The sequence below is a fragment of the Furipterus horrens genome, unplaced genomic scaffold (genome assembly GCF_987537825.1).
Source record: "Furipterus horrens unplaced genomic scaffold, mFurHor1.1.pri manual_scaffold_3, whole genome shotgun sequence".
NCBI classification, from domain to species: domain Eukaryota; kingdom Metazoa; phylum Chordata; class Mammalia; order Chiroptera; family Furipteridae; genus Furipterus; species Furipterus horrens.
In genome coordinates this window covers 165,526,747-165,543,510 of record NW_028327173.1, presented here as the reverse complement: position 1 = coordinate 165,543,510, position 16,764 = coordinate 165,526,747, and the positions used below count along the sequence as shown (strand labels likewise).

General features: G+C 44.6%; 1 protein-coding gene across 1 annotated transcript in view; it reads right to left on the bottom strand.

Moving 5' to 3' along the window:
• Window positions 1–16,764, bottom strand: part of TLN2 (talin 2) — a 426,734-nt gene that overhangs the window by 289,382 nt on the left and 120,588 nt on the right. Inside the window, exon 5 of the mRNA XM_090270695.1 lies at window positions 10,598–10,671. The gene's annotated coding sequence lies outside the window, so the exon portion shown is untranslated. The remainder of the gene's footprint in view (window positions 1–10,597; window positions 10,672–16,764) is intronic.

Below are 16,764 nucleotides of genomic sequence, written 5' to 3'. Positions count from 1 at the left end.
CTCTAACCTTCTATTATTCCTTTCCATCGTTCTAGGTTTTCCTGTGGGAAATCAATACATAGCAGATACAGAATTTGGGTGGTGTTGGCCCCAAACTAAGCTCCAGAGGTTGATCCTTACTGGTAAAAGCCAGGCAGTGCAATCTCATCCCCATTTTGACTAATTGTGGGATGAACAGAAACCCAGGCCTAAGCACAGGACACTCCCCTGGCTGCTGTGATGGTTAAGACTGGGTCAGCTCAGGTCTTTTGTTTGATGGTTATAAATGTGAACAAAGAAGCATGTAGCCTTGGCTGCTGCTGGCAGCCACCTTGTAAATATGAGGAAATCTAGACAGGAGAATAGACTCTAGAGAACCCACATCTGCATCTCGAAAAGTGGGCCATTTTTTCCCATTATTGAGCCAATGCATTATCCTTATTGTTTAAGATAATCTGGGTTTTCAATTATCCAGGGTATCGCACCGCAATACATGACAACTCCTTCCTTGCAAGTTTATCTTTCCCTTTTCTCTTAGAACATGTGTAAATCCACTGTTCAAATAATATGTTATACTGTCCCCAAACATACCTTACCCATTCCCACTCCACATCTGTGTGTCATTCCTCTGCCTAAAATATTCTTCCCTTGTTCTCTGTTATTCATATCCTGTCTCGCCTTCTAAACTCAGACAGGAGTCCTAATCCCTCTGAGGGCAGACATTCAGGACCATAGTTTCCTTGTCTCCTCTGAGCTCTGACCACTGATACTAGATGCCATCTATATCCCAGCTTATATTGTTAATTATCCCTTCACAAACATATTCTAACATGGAATGCAAGCTCTCTATACTTTTGCAACCCCTTGTAAATAACCCCTTGCACAATGTCTTTGTGATGAGCAGAAATCCAATAAATCCTCTTTAGGCAAATTCAAAATGTGACTTAAACCTCCTGATCACATACCCTGTGTATTCACACAGCAATGTAGAGAACAGAAAGGAATTTCAGATACAACACATTTCAACATTACACCCTTGGCCATGGTCCTGTCACATTTCACAACCCGACTGGCAGTAACAGCTGGATGAAGATCAGAAATTTATTAGGCTGCCTTCCCGTCTGCAGATCACTGAAGTCCTTCCAACCAGGATGCAGACTAACTCCATGAGTTCTAAAAAAGTAAAGTCCCACACCTTTCAAACATCTGTATAAAATCATCCTGGGTCTAACAGCAGAAAAAAAAAAAATGAAAGTGCAGCCAGAACAACAAGCTCCGATCACCTCCAAGCCTTTTATATTGCTTTTTCTGCTTGTAGCCCCAGGTCCCATTAGAGCATTCTGGGGGAGCAACTATAAGATTTAAATGAGGAACATGAAATAAACAGGTTCAGATTTATTTCCATCACAGAGATGGTCAGGAGATAATGAGTAAGTTGAGAAATGAGGTCAAAAGCCAGTACTGCTTCCACTGAAGATGACAACAAGATCATAGAAAAAGGGTGTGTGTGTCCTCATATGCAAGCAGAAAAATGTCAATATAGCCATAGAATAGATTTATCCTGGCCATTCAAGGTCTAGCCCTTGTGTGCGTGGCATGATAGGATTTTGATGTCCCAGGAGGGGGTCTATATTAGTAGCATTTGACATGTTTATCAAGAAGTTATAGAAATTAAAAGGCTACCTGACAAAATTTGTAACATTGTTATAAAGGGTATATAAAACAGTACCTTACAAATATGAATATATCTAATGATTGAAAGCTAATCAACAGTTAGTCTTTCCCTCTTAGGTATTAGTAGTTTCCTTGACAAATGACAAGATTCATCCTTTGAACACTACTTCTTTATCCTCCTCTCTGATTAACACTGTCCTGGGCCCGAAATAGGTTCTGAAGAGGTTCAGATTGTCTGCAGTGGCTGATAAACAAACCGCAATATTACAGTGAGGGCTTGTGAACTGAAATGCTGCCATCTTCTCATGGTCTCTGCATATCACATTACCATGAGGAATTTCATTCTCTTCCTTGCTTCAGTCTGTAAATGCTCTCAAAGTTCAGCTTTACTGTTAGCCATGTGGCTGCTAGAAATAGTTCTCAAAGCACCCCCTGCTCTCATGGACTCTACCTTGGTCCTGTGGCCAATGAGCAACTTGGTTTGCCATCCCATGCACCGGGCCATGGCGCCAAGATGGCCTCACCAGCTATTCAGACTCTCTGTATGAGAGGGGCCTTCTATCTTGCCCTTTAGACTACACAGAAAGACCAAACCATAGAAAAAAGTGATGCTAGGAGACTGTGTCCTCAGAAGCCAGTCTCCCCTTCTGCTTCTCCTTTCAAAAACATCTCACTAGTTCACAACTATGGGGCAAGAAATGAAATAACCAAAATTCATCATCGGCAGCCGTCCGTCTCGAGAGACGATGGCGTAGCTTCTTGAGAGTCTATCTGCACCGCCGAGAATGGCTGTGCAGTCCGACTCGGGAGTGACAATCCCTGCCGCACTTGTTACAGGTGAAGGCGGATGGCTGTTGTTGCTGCTGTTGACGCTGCTTCCGCCTCGATCTTTTCTGGGCCGCCTCCTCGTTGCGCGCAGCCTCTGCGCGTGACGTACCTTGCCTGACCGCGAGCCTCCAGGCTAGGCGGTCGTCTGCTTGAACTTCCCATGTGTTGAGATTGATGGAGCATTGTGTCATGTCCTTTTTGCAGATGTCTTTGAACCGCAGTTTTGGGCGCCCTGTCATCCTCTGGCCTTCTGCTAGCTCGCCGTAGAGGAGGTCTTTGGGAATACGGCCTGCATCCATTCTTTTGACATGGCCGAGCCACCTGAGGCGTCTCTCACTAAGAACTGCATGCAAACTGCTCATGTTGGCTCGCTTCAGCACCTCGGTGTTGGGGACCTTATCCTGCCAGGCGACATGCAGGACGCGTCGCAGGAACCTCATGTGGAAGCTGTTGAGTTTCCTTTCGTGCCTTGCGTAGGTGGTCCACATCTCGCTGCCATAGAGGAGAGTGCTGAGTACGCAGGCTTGGTAGATGCGCAGTCTGGTTTTCTCAGTGAGGCTGGAATTGTTCCACGCTCGCCGGTTCAGTTTGGCCATAACTGTGGCTGCCCTGGCGATTCTCTGGTTGACCTCCAAGTCGACTGACAGAGAGCTCGAGATGGTGGACCCGAGGTAAGTGGGAATACGGCCTGCATCCATTCTTTTGACATGGCCGAGCCACCTGAGGCATCTCTCACTAAGAACTGCATGCAAACTGCTCATGTTGGCTCGCTTCAGCACCTCGGTGTTGGGGACCTTATCCTGCCAGGCGACATGCAGGACGCGTCGCAGGAACCTCATGTGGAAGCTGTTGAGTTTCCTTTCGTGCCTTGCGTAGGTGGTCCACGTCTCGCTGCCATAGAGGAGAGTGCTGAGTACGCAGGCTTGGTAGATGCGCAGTCTGGTTTTCTCAGTGAGGCTGGAATTGTTCCACGCTCGCCGGTTCAGTTTGGCCATAACTGTGGCTGCCCTGGCGATTCTCTGGTTGACCTCCAAGTCGACTGACAGAGAGCTCGAGATGGTGGACCCGAGGTAAGTGAAGTCGTTGACAACCTCCAGGGTGTATCCGTCGATGGTGATGCATGGGGGAGTCCCCGTGCCTTGAGCCATAACGCTCGTCTTCGTCAGGCTGATGGCTAGTCCGAACTCCTTGCATGCGTGGGAAAGGCAAGTGACTAACTGCTGGAGTCCCTCTTTGGAGTGTGATGTCAAGGCTGCGTCGTCGGCGAAGAGCATCTCACGGATGAGAACCTCTTTGACTTTGGTCTTGGCTCGTAGACGGGCCAGGTTGTAGAGCTTGCCATCGGATCTGGTGTGAATGAAGACACCCTCGCTGCAGTCCTTAAAGGCGTATTGGAGGAGCATGGAGAAGAAGATTCCGAACAGCGTAGGCGCGAGGACGCAGCCCTGCTTTACTCCGCTGCTGACTGGGAAGGCCTCAGAGGTTGCGCCGTTGTAGGACACCGTGCTGTGCATGTTGTCGTGAAAGGACATGACCACAGCAAGCAGATGTGGTGGACAGCCAATCTTCCGTAGCAAGCTGAAGAGTCCGCTTCGACTGACCAGATCAAACACCTTCGTGAGGTCGATAAAGGCGAGGTAGAGTGGTTTATGCTGCTCGTGACACTTCTCCTGCAGCTGGCGTAGGGAGAAGATCATGTCCACTGTTGATCGGCCAGCTCTGAAGCCACACTGGGACTCTGGGTAGACGCGGGAAGCAAGGGTCTGCAGGCAGGCAAGAGCGACCTGGGTGAATACTTTGCCGATGACGCTGAGGAGAGAGATGCCCCGGTAGTTGTTGCAGTCGCTGCGGTCTCCTTTGTTCTTGTACATGGTGATAATGTTGGCGTCTCTCATATCCTGGGGGATGTAACCCTCCTTCCAGCAGCGACAGAGTAGATGGTGGAGCGGCTGTAGCAGGACTGGTTTCCCGCTCTTTAGGATTTCTGGAGGGATTCCGTCGCTTCCTGGTGCTTTCCCGCAAGCGAGGTGGTCGATGGCTTTGCCGAGCTCTGCCGCAGTAGGTGGGGTGTCTAGCTCCTCCATGACTGGTAGGTCTGGGATGGCGTTAAGAGCAGTGTCTGTTACGGTGTTCCTCATTGCGTACAGCTCGAGGTAGTGCTCGGTCTACCACCGCATTTGCTGTTCCTGGTCAGTGATGACCTCACCTGTCTTGGACTTAAGGGGGGCGATCTTGGAGGGGATTGGGCCTGTTGCCTTCTTGATACCCTCATACATTCCTCGTGCGTTGCCTATATCGGCGGCTTCCTGGATGCTTCTGCACAGGTTTAGCCAATAGGTGTTGGCACAGTGGCGGGCGGTCTTCTGGACTTTGTTCCTGGCAGCCCGTAGAGCTTGAAGTGTACTGGGAGTGGGCGTGGCCTTGTAAGCCAGTAGGGCCTTCCTCTTAGCCTCGATCACGGGTTCCATTTCTTCCCAGTGAGCCTCGTACCAGTCAGCGTTCTTCCGCTCTTTCTTCCCGTAAGCAATAATGGCGGAGTTGTATATGGCGTCGCGGAGACGTGACCAATTGGATTCGATAATGTCATCTGCCGCCATTCCCTCGCCGAGTGCATCTTCCATCCTATTGATGAATTGCTGGGTCTTAACTGGGTTGCTGGCACAACTGGTGTTGATGCGTGGGCGACCCTTCATCTTGGAGTGGTGCAACCTCTTCGGCATTATGCGCACCTTGCTTACCACGAGGGCATGGTCCGTGTAGCAGTCTGCACTGTGGTAGCTGCGGGTGAGGAGGGTGCTGCCAATATCCGTTCTTCTGGTGATGACGAGGTCAAGCTGGTGCCAGTGGCGGGAGCGGGGGTGCCTCCATGATACCTGGTGGATCTCTTTGCACTTGAAGAATGTGTTTGTCACGCACAGGCCGTGGTGACACAAAAGCTCAAGCAGTCGCTGACCATTCTCATTGATCTTTCCTCTCCCAAAGTTTCCGAGGCAGGTGGGCCAGGCCATGTGGTCAGCTCCTACTCTTGCGTTGAAGTCTCCAAGGAGATAAAGAGCGTTACTTCTGGGGATCTTGGATAACGCTTCGTCCAGTGCATGGTAGAACTGTTCTTTCTCTTCGGTGGTGGCGCAGAGGGTTGGGGCATACGCGCTAAGAATGCTGACTGGGCCGAAAGTTGTTGACAATCGGAGGGTAAGTAATCTCTCTGTGCCTCCTGTGGGTGGCTCTATGGAGTTAACAAGCGTGTTCTTCAAAGCAAACCCAACACCGTGCTGTCTTGGTTGGTCCGGAGACTTCCCTTGCCAGTAGAAGGTGTAGTTGGTTTCTCTGATAGTTCCGTTGTCGGCCAACCGGGTCTCCTGTAGAGCCGCAATGTCGATGTTTAGTTGTGCCAGTTCCCTGTCAATGACGGCGGTTTTCCTGGCACCATTGATCCACGGAAGGTCTGCAGTAAGTCCGGGACACATGGTCCCGATGTTCCAGCTAGCGAGGCGAAGAGCTGGAGGCTTCTTTCTTGTTGTTTGCTTGGAATTGCCTGGTGCGAGTGTTTTGTGGCCCACTTTTCAAGAGACGCCTCTCTGATCCCCACGCACCCAGTGGGGCAGGCGAGCCATGGCGAGACGGCACCTAATTGGCTGGGGGCTGCCCAGCTTGAGGCGGGCGGTAGCTGTCCAGTGAGGTGCGATGACCTCTCCCACCGTCAGAGGAGACCCCTGGCGCTCGTTTCCTTCGCCAATCGGATGAGCTTATAACCGGTAACTGTCTTCTCCCGTGTTGAGTCGACATCTTGCGATGACGCTGGAGTGTCCTCTCCAGTGAAGCTACAAAGCCTGGGCAGGGTGATATGGAGGGCCAGCTGTTGCCCATGCAGCAGACCCCCCCTCTCTTTGCAGCTGAAGGATCCAAGGGGAAAGACAGAGTCAATACAGCTTGGCTTCAGGTGCGCCGCAGGAGTTGCCGGTGTTGACTACAACGTCAAACCGCCTTAGGGACTCCGGCTCCGGATTTTCTGTCAGGGTTTACTCCCTTAGCCTTTCCCCTGAGGAGGTATGCCGCAAGGCAGCGGAGGTTTGGAGTCAGAGTTTCCCTTCTCCTTAGCTTTTCCCCTGAAGAGGTATGCCGCAAGGCAGCGGAGGTTTTTTGGAGTCAGAGTTTTCCTTCTCTGATGTGCCCTGACTGGAAGATCGAACCAGCGACACTTAGCTCGCAGGCCAACGCTCGATCCACTGAGCCAAACCAGCCAGGGGGATAACCAAAATTAATATGGCAAAAACAGAGGGTTGATTCTAAACAACTGCTGTTCTAGATCAGGGGAAAAGCCAATCAACCACCCCCCAGCAAAATCTCTGTCTGCCCTTTTAAGTCCATTCCAGTGAATACAGCACAGAGGCAGATCAGCACCCCAGCTCACCTATCTGGTGTCATCTTAAAGAGGAAATCTCTAGCAAGAATCTATTTCAATAAAGCCATGTGGCTTGCAGCTACTCCTTTTGTCACCAACAGGTCAGAAAAGAGCCCCTCTCCAGAAGTGGCAGGACTGAAGTCAGTGCCCGCCTCCCTTCCTCCCTCCTTCCCCAGGCTGCCTGCCAGACAGCCAAGCTACACCTCAAGAGGACCTGCTCTTCCCCCCAAAAATAGAAATGGCTATTGCCCCTTCATCAAGTGTCCCGTCTTCCAAGATGTCTTGGCCCCACCTTATTCTCTGCATATCTGTCTCTACTGCTTCATAGAATACAGAAAGGGGGAAAAATCCAAAGACCTGGGATTCAGAGAGATAGCCAAGTTCTCCCATGATGCTCTTCCCAAAGCGTGCTGAAAGAACTGCCAGGACTAGTCCATGACACAAACATTCTCAGCTTCCAGTGGACATTTTAGGTATCCAAAAAATATTTACTGAATGCCCAATCAAGACAGCCCAGCCGGGTTAGGCTTGCCATGGGATCTGGGACAGTTAACTTTCACCAGTGCACACAGAGCAATATGAATTTCAGGCCTCTGTCCAGGAACAAGGGGAAACTGTTCCCTTGTTGATTTCCTTGAACATAAAAGGGATATGCAAATTTCCAAAGGTCTGAAACTCTGCCAGAAAACTCAGGAAAGAACACATCTACACACACACAACACACACACAATGCAGATGCAGGGTTAAAAAGAGGTTACCTTACTGGAAATGTTTCCTACCCTGTTAACCTACCCTTCCCCGCCCTTTCACTCTTTCCTTCTGTCATCGTCCATAGAAGAATATGGACTCCCCCTAGTACCTTATTATTGTAACAAGCAATTTAGAAAAGAGCAAAGAACTATATTGTTCTTCATCCCCCAAACTTTCCTATACACAGCAGTAAATTAAAAAAAAAACAAACAAACCACACTTTAACATACATAATGAACTACTTCCCAAATCTCCACTGACATAGCACTGGTCCAGGGCTATCAGTGCAATCAATGATTATGTGCCCACTCTTTTTTTAATGAAGATTTTATTTATTTTTAGAGAGAGGGTAAGGGAGGGAGGGGGGTAGAAAGAGGGAGAGAGGGAGAAACATCAATCTGTGAGAGAAACATCAATTAGTTGCCTCTCCCACACCCGCAACCAGGGACCTGGCCCACAGCACAGGCATATGCCCTAACCAGGAACTGAACCGGCAACCCTTCACTTTGCAGGATGATGACCAACCCACTGAGCCACACCAGCCAGGGCTGTGTGGCCAGCCACTCTTAATAAGTAATGAGAAAAAGCAGAATAAAGCTAACTTATCATGACACTATTTCTTTACTTCCATTACATCTTGCTCTGGAAACATGATGATGTGGTTATTTTAGTACTTCTGCTCAAATTTGCTTTTAAAAGGCTTTTCTCCCAAAAAAGAAGAGATGATCAGAGAGTGGAAGGAGAGAAGGTAAAGTGTAAGATGGCCTGATGGTAGATAAATTAGGAATGGGTGCTCCAGGGAATGAAAAATGTGTTCCAAAGAGATCAGAGCCCAGAATCTTTACAAGGCTGCAGCATTCATGTCTGTCATTTTCAGGAAAACATGACCCTTCCTGTCTACACTGTGCAGGTTTTCCTCCCAGGTATCTATGGTGACAAGCTGTTCTAGGAATACATAATAAACCCCAGGCCCTTTCTGGTTATCATGGCTTACAATCTTTTGGAAAGACCCAGGAAAAGATGGCTGCATATACAGATGCCCCATGGTGGTAGAGAACACCAGAGGAAGGGGTGAAGTGAGCTGAAGGAGGAAGGGGCTACTAGGGAAGAGGCACCAAGCTGGGCTTGGACCACCCAGTCAACACCTTTACAGGGAAGAATGTCCCACAATAATTCTAAAAGGTCTAGAGAAACAAGGATTGTTTTTCCAAACTTTCAAACCTAATACAGTATTATTAACTATTGTTGCTGTAGTGTACATTAGATCTCCCAAACTTATATCTTACAACTAAACACTTGTACCCTTTGACCAAAATCTTCCCCTTTCCCCCACTTACCAGACCAAGCAACCAGCATTCTGCTCTCTGTTTCTATGACTTAGGCTTTCTTAGATTCCACATGTGGGATCATACTGTATTTGTTGTTCTTTGTTTGACTTATTTCACTTAGCATAATGCCCTCAAGGTCCATTCATCTACGTTGTTGCAAATGGCAGAATTTCCTTTCTCACGGCTGAATAATATTCTTTTGTGTATATATATGCCACATTTTCTTTATCCAATCATCGGGAACATTTTAAAGGAATTTGGAATCTGGATTATTTAACATATAGAACATCAGGTTATAGTGGAGTTTAACCAACTCTAGGAACACCCATAATTACTATATAGAAGACTATACATAACTTCTCTAATGGCTGAGAGAGGAGTGTAAAAAAACTTAACATGATCCCTCAATATCTCTGAGAACATTGGGTCTGGAAGAACACCAGAGGCACAGAACTAGACCCCTAATACTAACATGAATCTGGATCAAACCATACCCAAAATACATCCCATGGCTGGATTTCTCAGTTACAAGAACAACTCAGTTCCCTTTATTATTCAAGGCAGTCTGGGGTAGGTTTTCTTTAGCTTACAGCCAAAGGAATTCTGTATGTACTAGGTGTATGACACTGGAAAACTAAAAATGGAGACATTTACTTCAAAAAGATATTTTACAGATCAATGAGGGACAAGAAAGGCCCTAGTATACTACCTGGAACTTAACAAGTCTTAAATATTCTTCTTTAAATAGCCTTTCCACCTAGTATAGTAAATAAATTATTTACAAGTAATCTACAATCTAAGAAATCATCTGGAGTACCTAGAAGTAAAGACATAAAAAGGTTGAAAGTCACTGTTAATTCAGGCTTAATACAAAATGAAAACAAACATCCTTAAAGTTATAATAAATATATGATAATGACAATGGGCACAAAGAGTCACAGACTTTACAATTGTACATACACACTTATATAAACAAATAAAAATATGACGTAATAAAAATCTAAGTCTTCCAAAATATTTCAAGAAGCCATCCTCTGTATAAGGGGGGATTATCATCAATTATGTTGACTTTGGCTCATTCTGAAACTGGAAAAGTCAGCATTTGTGCTGCCTGTCACTACCAGAACCAATAAGCAGAGACAAGGATTGAATCTTTATGGGCACTTTATTCAGGCTATCTGAGAAGATGGCAGGTTATGTACCCTAAAAACCATCTTAACATCTCATCTCAAGCCAACCTTTTTAGAAGGAAAACAAAGGGTAGTTAACCTCTGGGGTTTGGGAAAAGGTTGATCAGATAAGAGTTGCAATCTGGTTGCAATTTTCCTAGTATGTCTTTAGCTGTTGAGCAACAATTCTTTATCTGCATCCTCCCCAGAACACAATGGCTCAGATACCACTGCAATGCTTGCAGACCCCCTGGGGCACAAAGGCTGAATTGCTCCTGGAGTCCTGTAGGTCCTGCATTCCAGTCCACATACATTAATGGCTTAAGCCTATCAACTAGGACTGAAGTTAAAATCCTTAACTCTTGGGTTCTTCTATCAATTCTCCTCCCATCTCAATCCACCCCCCCCCCACCTCCAACACACAAAAGGGTAGCTGGGAAAATAGGTTTCCAATCAAGTACACTGACCTGGGGGTAGGCCCTGGGACTGCAGAGGTGGTTCAGTAGAGGTTCAGTAGAGGTGGTTACCTTGGCAAGATGAGCTGGAGAAAGCAAGAGATATAGTCATGTCCGTGCAAGTACTATCCAGGGTCAAAGCCAGAAAAACCAGATTGTCCAAGATTGCCAGGACAAATTTCAGGCTGGAAACAGAAAGGTCCAAGGAAGTCAACAGCAGGAAATAACTGATTGGAGAAGACAAAGTGAAATTCGGTCAGGACAGCAGACAATAATAGCAACAGTCGATAATGTCTGAGCACAGCTTTTCACTTGTGTCTAGTCTCATTTAATTCTCACGAATACCTGGGAAGCTTTTATTCTTGCCATTTTTAAAGTTATTACAAGAAATTTCAAGCATACGAAAAGGTGGAGAGAATAGTTCAAACCTAATTACCTATAACACAGCTATAAATGTCTACTCAGGGAGACTCCTGCTTTTTCTGTACTCCTGCTCCCTGCTGCTCTTCACTGTCCTTCACCAGCAATGCCAGGAAAGGACCAGCAGGTCAGCAAGCCCAGGCAAAAACTCGAGTCAACCGCTTAATTTTGACTTAATAAACTTATGGCCTGGTTCCTAGAGCATGTAAGTCTCCCTTCAACTGGGTAGGAACAGCATCCATCCCTGTTCTGTCATCAACAGTAACTGCAGCAAACATTGATGGGATAGCAGAGTTCAGCTGCCACATTAAAAAAAATTAGGCAAAGATCTCCAAAGCCCTATTTTCCTCCAAAAATTCCATTAGGGACCACAAATGTATTTTGGCACTGTTACTGCCTGAATGCCTTGATTTTTTCCATGAGTATATTAATTTTGTTTCTCCAACTAGATCATGCACTATGACCCTGTGAGTTCACTGCCTAAACCCCCTTCAGGATTACATCCAAACTGCTGCCCTTGGGCACAAAGGCTTACAACATTCTGGAACTTTCTTATCTGTCAAGTATGTCACCATTACTAATACTGTAACAATACTGAACTTCTTGGAGTTCCAAAAGTACAGCTCCCTCTCTTCTGCAAGGATTTTCTCACCTCCTACACTTTGTCTAAAAGCTTTCCCTCTCAAAACTCCATGCCAGGGTCCCCAAGCAGCCTGATTATGGCTAATATTCCTTTCCTCACCTCCTTCAGAAGGCCTTTTGTGATAACATATCTGACCCCAAAACTGTGCTGGGTACCACACCTCTGGATTCCCATAATGCCTTTGCACATCTCTCTCTGCACAGCCACCATATCATTTAATAGTGATTGGTTCTTATGTCTCCCCAGTCCCAATTTTACTGAGTGCTCCCTTGAAGGCTAGGACGTTTATCATTTTTTAGTTTAAATTTTTTATGTTTAATGGACACAATGGCGAACTTATCTGTACTAAATTTGAGGAAGAATATTTATACATACCTACATAATGAGCAGATGAAAGTCTAGTAGTTAAGTCAAAATGCACTTTTGCTCATTTTCTAGTCTCCAATACCTAACAGGGGGGCTTAGCCCATAGTAGGGTTTCAGGTAATGTTTATTGAACAAAACAAACCAATGAAAGAGTAAGACAATGGCCCAATGGATAGCAGGAAGCACACCTTAAACTTTAAATCTTTCTGGAATGCTTCCTGGCCAATAAATGCTTGGATGTTTGACTGATCCACCGAGGTACTGAGCCTGTTAGGTTAATGTCTACCATACACTGAAATTCCCTCCCTCCAATTCCACAGGTGCCCACTCATCTTAGTGTTCAGGTATTTGATACACATGATTGTGTTCACCCTGCTCATGCCCTTCACAGTGACACTGACTTGAATAACATCCACTGTTGGGCCCTTGCCTGAAACTGACTGCAGACTCCTCATCTCTCAAACATCCTCTTCTCATTGAAAATGCACTAACATCCAATCACGTGAGATGCCTTTTTCAGGACCTGACTCCACTCAGCAATGGATTTGTTAGAAATGCCACCTTCACCATCAAGAGAGCTATTTGAAACACAGTGGGTCAAGATACCTACCAATCCTACCCACCATGCAATCTTGGCATACACATCATACAACAGGACAACCTTTTCCATGCCAAACATCCTACACACATGTATAAAAACAAAAATGCTTCTGAGAAAGTGTATCTCCCTATCAGCACTGCCTTGAGATTTGCTTAGAATTTGACTAAGGTGTTTGTGTGACTAAGGGTGGGTAGGGGGTGTTGATGCACCAGAGAGAGGAAGACATCAAATCTTTCCCTGCACGGAAGCTATGGTTTCTGCCTTGAGGTTTGCCTTAAAATTTAGATTCCACTGGTATTCTTTCTTTGCAAATCACAACTGAATCACCCTAAATCCCTCACCAGAAGTAAGTTACAGGATACTGTACTTTAAGGTCTATTGTCACTTTATGTTCCCCTAAAGAATACAGATGTTTTATTACGGTAATCAGCAGGTTATAAAGCACTCAACTTCTCTCCAGAGTAAATCAAATCAGATATATTGTCCCCCAGATCTTTTTTTAAGCATTCCATTTGTCTTAGAACTTGTAATAATTTTTCACAGTGACAGTCCTAGGTTTATTGATTCACAAATGGCCTAAGTCTGTCCAATAGGGATAATTTTCTTCACATAGAAAGCAGTTAGAGGGGAGGATTTAACCTTCTAATTTACTGGTAGAACTAACCTCTTTTTGCCTTGTAGTAAGTGCACATGGAACCGAATGGATGTAAAAATCAAACTAAGATCTAAAATCTAAAACTAAAGAGGAAGAATGTCTAAGGACCCCTCAAGGCCACTACTGGGGACAGAAGTTGCTCTTATAAGTACGTGCCCCTGAAAAGGCCTTTTTATTCCAAAACTCTGAAATAATTTATTCATTGACCTTAGACAAATTATGTTACATCTAATACAGAATATTGATGATAATATTTTGCAGCAGTCCTATAAGAATAAAGGCTAATGGGGCAGAAGTGCTCAGTACCAAATGGCCATTAATTACTGTTATCCTTAAACTCTTGATAAATGGAGGTGGTATTAGAATAGTCAAAACAAAGAAAAGGCTGGTATTCTTTAAGGCCTGGGGGAAAAACAGTTGTTGAAGGAGCGAATGGTCAAGACATGTAGGAACCTCCACAATACCAATCAATCAATCAATCAATCAATAAAAGGATGACCTGATTCAATGTCTAATCTGGGCTCTTAATACTGAAAACGCCCCTGAGTAGAGGAGCAAGGCCATCCATCAGGCTTGAACTTGATATAACCATCCCTTTAAAACTGTCCTTGGTAAACTTGTCATCATCCTCCAGCTTCTTGGCTGAACCTAACCACTGGGTAAAACCATCTAAGACTCTGGACTAAGAGTAAGAACCAGCAGAGGGGAAGTGCAAGTAAATCATTTCTTCCTTTGAGCCTCAGTTTCCTCATCCATAAAATGAGCGTGTTCTAAGCATCTAGTGAAATGATCTTCTATAAAGCATTTTTAAAAGCTTTTTATAAAGCAAGGCATTACTGTACCCCACTTCAAGAAGCTGAGCACCTCCAGGTAAGCTTCTAGATTAAATAAACACTGCAGGAAAATTAGGCCCTAACCTCTGAATATCAAAGAGCTGTTAGTCCTAGAGGTGAAGGTATATCTTGAATACTAGTTATTTAGAAAACATCTTTAAAAAACACAATTATATCATCTATTATTGGAAACAGATGTCAGGAAAGTGTCCCATTGACTTTGCAGGGCCTAGCAGAGAGCACCCATCCAATGCTTTCCTCACTCCCACAATAAATGCACAAATAAGCCTGGGGTATCACTGAGAGAACCGCCCCACTGCTGCCGCACAGGCTGCACCATTACCACCTGCATGATTACAACACTGCTCACATGCCCACAGAGGAAAGAACAAACTAATGTGCTGTAGAAATTGACAGTATTTCACTGCAAGAAGGCAAAAATACAAACTGTATGAACAATATTTAACCATTCTTGTTAACTGACGTCATTTTTCTCGAATTCTTCTTTCCAACTATGCACTCAAATTGGGGCCATGAAATAAAAGATGAAATATCAGAAGCACCTACAGTTGAGAAAAGGGATATGGGCCTTGATATGATCCATGACCTTTGACCCAGAGGTACTTTATGAAAGAACCAGAAAAATGGTTCTCAGGCATGGCTGCCCAGTAGTAGTAACATCTGGGCAGCTTTGAAAAGGCCAATGCCTGGGCTCCACCCTAGAGTTTCTGGTTTAACTGGTCTCGGGTGTGGCCTCGGCATTTGTTGTTATAAATGCTCCCCAAAACTATATACCGCTGCATAGCAAATAAGGGCTAGGAAACAGTTTTAAAATTTGCACATATTTTAAGATGTGGGATTTCAGTTAGTGACAGCAATTATAAACAACAACAACAATAGAAGGTTGGTGCAAAAATAATGTCCGGTTTCGAGGTCTATTTTGAAAATGAAAAAGCCCATGATTATGAAAATATTTATTCATTAACATAACGTCCTTTGCTTTCTAGAACCTCATTCCATCTTTCAACTAGCTTATAAACGCCACGCTTGTAAAATTCTTTAGGTTTTGAATGAAAATATGAATCCAACTCGTTTTCAACCTCTTCTCTTGATGTCAACCTAAGACCATCAAAATGGTTCTGTAGTCCCCGAAATAAGTGATAATCAGAAGGAGCAAGGTCAGGAGAATATGGAGGATGAAGCAATATTTCCCAATCAAGCTCTTTCAAGAAATTTTTGGTGAGTCGAGCTGTGCGAGGACAAGCATTATCGTGATGGAAGATGACACCCTTTCTGTTGACTAAGGAGGGTCACTTTTGGTTCAAAGCTGCTTTCAAATGATGAAGTTGTTCACAGTCAAGATTAGCAGTAATTGTTGGATTGTTGTCTAACAGTTCGTAACGGACAATTCCTTCTGTATCCCACCATACACTCAACATGATCTTCTTTGGATGAAGTCCTTCTCTTGGCTGTTGAACTCTTCCTCCTTCTCGACTGATCCACGATCAGCGGTGTTTAACGTTATGGTAGAGGACCCACTTCTCAGCACCTGTAACAAGACTACCTAAAAATGGTGCCTGAAGGTGTCACAAAAGCAATGATTCACAACAAGCAACATGCTGTTGCAGATTCTCTGGAGACAGTTCGTGTGGGACCCGTTTTCCAACTACTGAAACCTTTCCGATCCTTTTCAGTAGCATGGTCGTATGGGCTACGTTAAATTGTTCTGCAAGTTCCCTAGAGGTAACGGTGGGGTTTTCTGTGACAACAGCTTCCAACACTTCGGAATCAAGTTTTTTTGGACGACTCTCTTTTGGCTTGTTTTTCAAACTGAAATCCCCACTTCGGAAATGGGAAAACCACCTCCTGCAACTTCTTTCAGTCCCTGCACTGTCCCCATAAGTGCTCTGAATAGACTTTGCTGCTGCACTTGCATTGGCACCTTTATGAAACTCATAGAGTAAAACATTCCTAAAGTGGTCTTTAGATGGGATGAACATAGGTCCAAATATTGTGGATGATTATGAACAATACTTAGATAATCTGAAAAAATAAGGTATAAATTAGTCACTGTGACATCATTAATTATAAGAAGAGGTACAAATTTAATAAATACTACCTAAAACTTTCTTTTAAAAAAGTCGGACCAACCTGATAGTTGTAATAAATATCAAATGAAGGCCATGCATTTCAGTTTTATATTTTAAGGAGGAAAACTCTAAAAGAGAATTTATGAAAACCAGATGCTAGGAATCACTAGCATGGTGGCAATTTTCTAACTTTATGCATTTGTCAAAACCCATACATGCACACACACAAGTTATTAAATGGAAATTAAAAAATAAATGTAAAACACACAGAGAAAAAAATTAAGTGATCTATTTATTTAATCCAGTAATTTTTAATCTTAGGTAAACCCTAGAATTACCCAGGGAGCTTTTAAAAATCCTGCTGTGCAAGCTGTACCCCAAATCAATTATATCAGATTCTCCAGAGACCTGAGCGTTTTAGGTTTAAAAGCCCTGCAGGTGATTCCAAGGATGGCCATGTTTCCAAATTCCCCATAGGATAGTACTAACCTCAAGTATGGTTCTGCCAATGGCCTGAGAGAATATGAGGGAGGAGAGACCTAGTGAAGGGAGACCCAGGGACCCAGTGTAA